Here is a 6,010-nt window from a genome sequence, read left to right as displayed (position 1 = left end):
CTAATAATGCCTAGAGATATGTATCTTTGTTAGCTGTACTAGAAAAAAATATCTTTTGTAAGGTTTGCAAACACACAAGTTAGTTTTTTTATTCAAAATAACAGATAACTGTCATATTAAACATAAAAGGTTTATAAACATACCTCCAAAACCAAACACGAAATATGTCTAAAAAGGCTTGTAATATTGAATTTATGTGAGTTTAACCCGAATCAGGTATTTTGGAATGGTTCAAAAATACAAAAAATAGGTTTTACTGCCCTTATATTGGTCACACTCAAGATGACAGTTTTTGAAACAAAATTCCAAAAATACACATGCAACATGTTTAGTAATGACTGAAGAAATATATCTTTGTTAGTTTCACTGGAAAAAAAAAAAAAATTGGTAAGGTTTGCTAAAACAAAAAGTAATGTTTTTCCTAATTTGACAGTAATGTACTTAGAATCCTGAGATAATGCAAAAAAAAGCAATACAAATGTATTCTACAATAATTCCTAATCCAAACGTGCAAAATGTCTAAAAACGCCTGTGATATTGAATCCATTTGAGTTTTACTGGATACATTTTTTTTTCTATGGTTTGCATATCCAAAATTAGGTTTTACTCAATATGACTGTATACTGTAACACTCAATATGACAGTTATTTAAACAAAACTCCTACACCACACATGAAAAATGGCTAATAATGCCTGAAATAATACATCTTTGGGAGTTTTACTCGAAACATGCTTTTTTAAATCTTGCAAATGCAAAAAAATAGGTTTTCAGTCAATATAACAATAATGTCCTTAGAATCCTGAGATAATGCGAAAAAAGCAATAAAAATGTATTCAATAATAACTTCTAAACAACACATGCAAAATGGCTAATAATCCCTAGAGAGATGTATCTTTGTTAGTTGTACTAGAAAAATTATCTTTTGTAAGGTTTGTAAAGACACAAGTTAGTTTTTCATATTCAAAACAACAGTATAACTGTCATACTAAATACGAAAGGTTTATGAACATAACTCCAAAACCAAACATGAAATCTGTCTAAAAAAGCTTGTAATATTATATTTATGTGAGTTTAACCCGAATAAGGTATTTTGGAAAGGTTCACAAATACAACAAATAGGTTTTACTGCCCTTATATTGGTCACACTCAACATGACAGTTTTTGGAACATAACTCCAAAAAAACACATGCAAAATGTCTAATAATGACTGAAGAAATGTATATTTGTGAGTTTTACTGGAAAAAAACATTTGGTAAGGTTTGCATAAACAAAAAGTAATGTTTTACCCATTTTGACAGTAATGTACTTAGAATCCTGAGATAATGCGTAAAAAAGCAATAAAAATGTATTCCACCATAATTCCTAAACCAAACGTGCAAAATGTCTAAAAATGCCTGTGATATTGAATCCATTTGAGTTTTACTTGAAACAGTTGTTTTTCTATGGTTTGCAAATTAAGTTTTACTCAATATGACTGTATACTGTAACACTCAATATGACAGTTATTTAAACATAACTCCTACAGCACATATGAAAAATGGCTAATAATGCCTGAAATAATACACATCTGGGAGTTTTACTCAAAACATATGCTTTTTTAAATCTTGCAAATGCAAAAAGTAGGTTTTCAGTCAATGTAACAATAATGTTCTTAGAATCCTGAGATAATGCGAAAAAAAACAATAAAAATTTATTCAAATATAACTTCTAAACAACACATGCAAAATGGCTAATAATGCCTAAAAATATGTATTTTTGTTAGCTGTACTAGAAAAATTATCTTTTGTAAGGTTTGCAAAGACACAAGTTAGTTTTTTTTATTCAAAATAACCGATAACTGTCATACTAAATATGAAAGGTTTATAGACATAACTCAAAAACCAAACATGAAATCTGTCTAAAAAAGCTTGTGATATTAAATTTACGTGAGTTTAACCAGAATCAGGTATTTTGGAAAGGTTCACAAATACAAAAAAAAGGTTTTACTGCCCTCACATTGGTCACCCTCAATATGACAGTTTTTGAAACATAACTCCAAAAATACACATGAAAATGTCTAATAATGCCTCAAGAAATGTGTCTTTGTGAGTTTTCCTGGAAAAAAACATTTGGTAAGGTTTGCAAAAACAAAAAGTATTTTTTTACTAAATTTGACAGTAATGTACTTAGAATCCTGATATAATGGGAAAAAAGCAATACAAATGTATTCCAAGATAATTCCTAATCCAAACGTGCAAAATGTCTAAAAATGCCTGTGATATTGAATAAATGTGAGTTTAACTAGATGCAGTTGTTTTTCTATGGTTTGCAAATACAAAATTTAGGTTTTACTCAAAATGACTGTAGTAAAGTGACTTACTCCTTATAATGCTCAACTCGAACTTTTAATGAAGATCAGCACAAGGATACATTATACACAGCCATTAGCTCTACAGCTGTCAAAACACTACTCGCCCCGTTGCCTAGGAACCCGCCTGAACCCCCTAGTGGTGGTCACGGTGCAGCCTGATCAAAAATGGCACATTAACATTACAAAATTCCCTCCACCCATAGTCCAGTCAAATATTCATAGTCCCCTCTTAGTGTAATACACAACCCCCAGAAATCACTGAGTCTGTGTGAAAACATAGTCCTTGAGATATGATGGAGGTTTCCTTTGGCGAGCGGTGCCCCTGACTCCCACTTCTGCATCCTGTGCTTGATCACCTGGTTCAGGCTCATCTGGTTCCTGATCAACAAGATCCTGATCAACTGGTTCCTGATCAACTGCTCCTGGTGGTGCTGAATGGAAATCCTCTGGAAAACTGTCCTCGGATGTCTCACGAAGAGTTTCCTTCTGATCATAACGTGGACGGATCTGATCTTGATGTCTTCTCACCAGCTTGCCATCTTGAGTTTTTGCTGTCCAAGACACTGGACCAGTCCTCTCCACGAGTCTTGCTTGAATCCATTTCTGGCCCGCATATCCTCGTATGTATACGGCTTCACAGTCTGTGAACACTCGGTCCGTGGCCCTTTTGTCATGGTTCTGTTTTTGTTTTTTCTGGTTTGAGCTCACTTTGTCTGACAGTGCTGGCCTGACCATGTCCAGCTGCGTTCGCAATCTCCTGTTCATTAGCAGCTCCGCAGGTGTGGTGCCGGTTGTAGTCTGAGGAGTTGATCTGTATTTAAACAGGAACCTCGACACCTTTTTTTCCACAATTCCCTCCCCCATCTTCCTGATGGCTTCCTTGAAGACCCGTACAGCACGCGCCGCACAGCCATTTGAGGACGGGTGGTATGGGGCTGTTGTTACATGTTTTACGCGATTTTTTCTGAGGAAATGTTCAAACTCTGCACTGACCAGACTTGGCCCATTGTCTGTAACCAGACTTGCTGGGATGCCATGAGTGGCAAATATGCTTCTCAATTTCTCAATAGTTATGAAGAGGTTATGGACTGCATTGGGATGACCTCCATCCACTTGGAGTAAGCATCGATGACAATCAGAAACATTTTTCCTAGAATGGGCCCGCAAAAATCCAAATGTAGTCTCATCCATGGCTGATTTGGCCACTCCCAGGGATGTAGCGGCGCGGCCGGAGGTGTGGCCTGGTTAGCTTGACATGTATGGCATCTGCGCACTGCTGCCTCTAACTCCTCATCCATGTGGGGCCACCACACGTAACTCCGGGCTAGGGATTTCATCCTTGAGACCCCTGGATGAGCTGCATGTAGCTCTTCCGTCATCACCTGCCAACCTGGAGGTGGTATTACCACCTTTGTACCCCACAGAAGGCAGCCATCTTCCACACTCGTGGATCAGTACATACCTTGGGCCAGGAACCATGTAACAGCCATTGTTGCACTCTGGACAAAATCGGATCTCGTCTGGTCCAGTCCCGGATCTGCTTGGCTTGCAACGGTGTGCCATTCATGTTTTCCATCAGTATTATTACCTCTTCCTCGCGTGGTGTACTGCTGGGCATGATTGGTAATGGGAGTCGACTCAAAGCATCAGCGTTGCCATGATTCGAGCCTTCCTTGTATTCTAAGGTGTATTCATAAGCTGCCAAAAGCAAGGCCCACCTCTGCATTCTGGCTGCCGCCAACTGTGGAATGCTTTTGCTCTCACCCAAAAGACCCAGTAGCGTTTTGCGATCTGTGACAATGGTGCAGTGCTTGCCAAAGGGTATTGATGAAATTTTTTTAGGCCAAACATGATGGCTAGTGCCTCCTTTTCCAATTGAGAGTAACCCCTCTCAGCCACTGTTAGTGAACGTGACATGTATCCAATGGGCTTCTCTGAACCATCTGGGAAACGATGCGATAGAACGGCTCCCACACCATATGGCGAAGCATCACAGGCCAAATAAAGTGGCTTTCCGTCATCAAAGTGTATCAATAATTTATCAGATTGGAGACACTTTTTTGCTGCCTCGAATGGTTGACTCTGATTCGTCGTCCATTTCCACGCATTTCCCTTTCTCAACAGTTCGTGTAAAGGCTCCAAGATGGTGGATATGTTTGGCAAGAATCTGTGATAGTAATTTAGCATTCCAAGGAACGATTTCAACTGTGTCTGGTCAGTTGGCTTCAACCTTGTCCGCCACTGGATGGATGCCGTTGCAGTTGATTTTGTAACCGAGATACACTACCTCGGGTGCCATAAACACACATTTTTGTTCTCGCAAGCGAAGGCCTGCAGCTGCAATTCTCTCAAGCACCGCTCCGAGATTTTTTAAGTAGCTAGCATCATCCTTCCCTGTTACTAAAATGTTGTCCACTCTCACCACTACTTGAGGCAGTCCCTGCAATAGACCATCCATGGTGCGCTGGAAAATGCCTGGTGCCGAAGACACCCCATTCGGCAATCTTGTGTACTGGTATAGTCCTCGATGTGTGTTTATTGTGGTGAACTTCTTTGAGTCCTCATGTAACCTGAGTTGCTGGTAGGCTTGAGACATGTCCAGTTTTGTAAAAAAATGTCCACCTCCTAATGCTGCTAACAAGTCCTCTGTTTTCGGGATTGGGTAGTTAGCTAATTTTGACACGGGGTTTACAGTGACTTTATAGTCCCCACAGATTCTAGTTGTTTTGTCCGGTTTTATGATGGGCACAATGGGGGCGGCCCACTCCGAAAAGTTCACGGGTTCAAGAATGCCTTCCTTCTCCAGCCTCATTAATTCAGCCTCAACTTTGTCTTTTAGTGCATATGGCAGTGGTCGAGCTTTGAAATATCTTGGCTTGGCATCTCGCTCAACATAGATTTTTGCTGAGGCCCCGACTAACGTACCCAGTTCCTTCTTAAAAACATCCTCATGTCTCGTGAGTAGCTCATCTAAGTCCTGCTGTATACTTAACCTTAGGCTAAATACAGTGCTCCAATCTATTGTAATTGCTTTCAGCCAATTTCTGCTCATGAGATTTGGGCCCTCTCCCTTTACCACCAGTAATGGTAATTGTTTAGCCTGCCCTCTGTAGCTGACTTGCACATGCAGTCTCCCTAACACTCCCACCTTGTCTTTGGTGTAGGTGTATAGTTCCACATGTGTTTGCTGGAGTCTTCCTCCCCCCATCTTTTGGTATGTGTCTTCAGTAATTATCGTCATGCCTGCTCCAGTGTCAATTTCAAATTCAACGTCATGTCCATTTATTTGTATGTGCTCTTTGTATGGTTCCACTTTCTCCTCCATAGTTAGGTTATAGAGTGTGTGTGCATATTCTACATTTTCGGTCTCATTTACCAACCTGTAAGTTGCACCTGATGTTGGTCCTTCAGGTTTCCTTATATGCCTGGCACTATGACATTTTCTGGCCAAGTGCCCCCTCTTGTGGCAATTATGGAAAACTGCATCAACGAACCGGCAGTCTGTCGGCCCATGACTACCACCGCACCTGAAACAGCCACTCAGTGGGACTCGCCGATCTGCTCCTGACTGGACTTTGTGGACCGTTCCATCTGCCCCAGTTAGTTGCAAGTCCGCCAGGTCCTTGGATGCTGTTTCCATCGATGTGGCCAAGTCAATG

General features: G+C 40.2%; 1 pseudogene; it reads right to left on the bottom strand.

Annotated features, from left to right (window-relative positions):
* Window positions 1–2,606: 2,606 nt before the first annotated feature.
* Window positions 2,607–5,559, bottom strand: LOC133541803 (uncharacterized protein K02A2.6-like; annotated as a pseudogene).
* Window positions 5,560–6,010: the final 451 nt, after the last annotated feature.

The sequence above is a fragment of the Nerophis ophidion genome, linkage group LG23, assembly GCF_033978795.1.
Source record: "Nerophis ophidion isolate RoL-2023_Sa linkage group LG23, RoL_Noph_v1.0, whole genome shotgun sequence".
NCBI lineage: Eukaryota > Metazoa > Chordata > Actinopteri > Syngnathiformes > Syngnathidae > Nerophis > Nerophis ophidion.
Note: the sequence above shows the minus strand (reverse complement) of the source record. Positions and strands in the feature narration are given on the sequence as shown.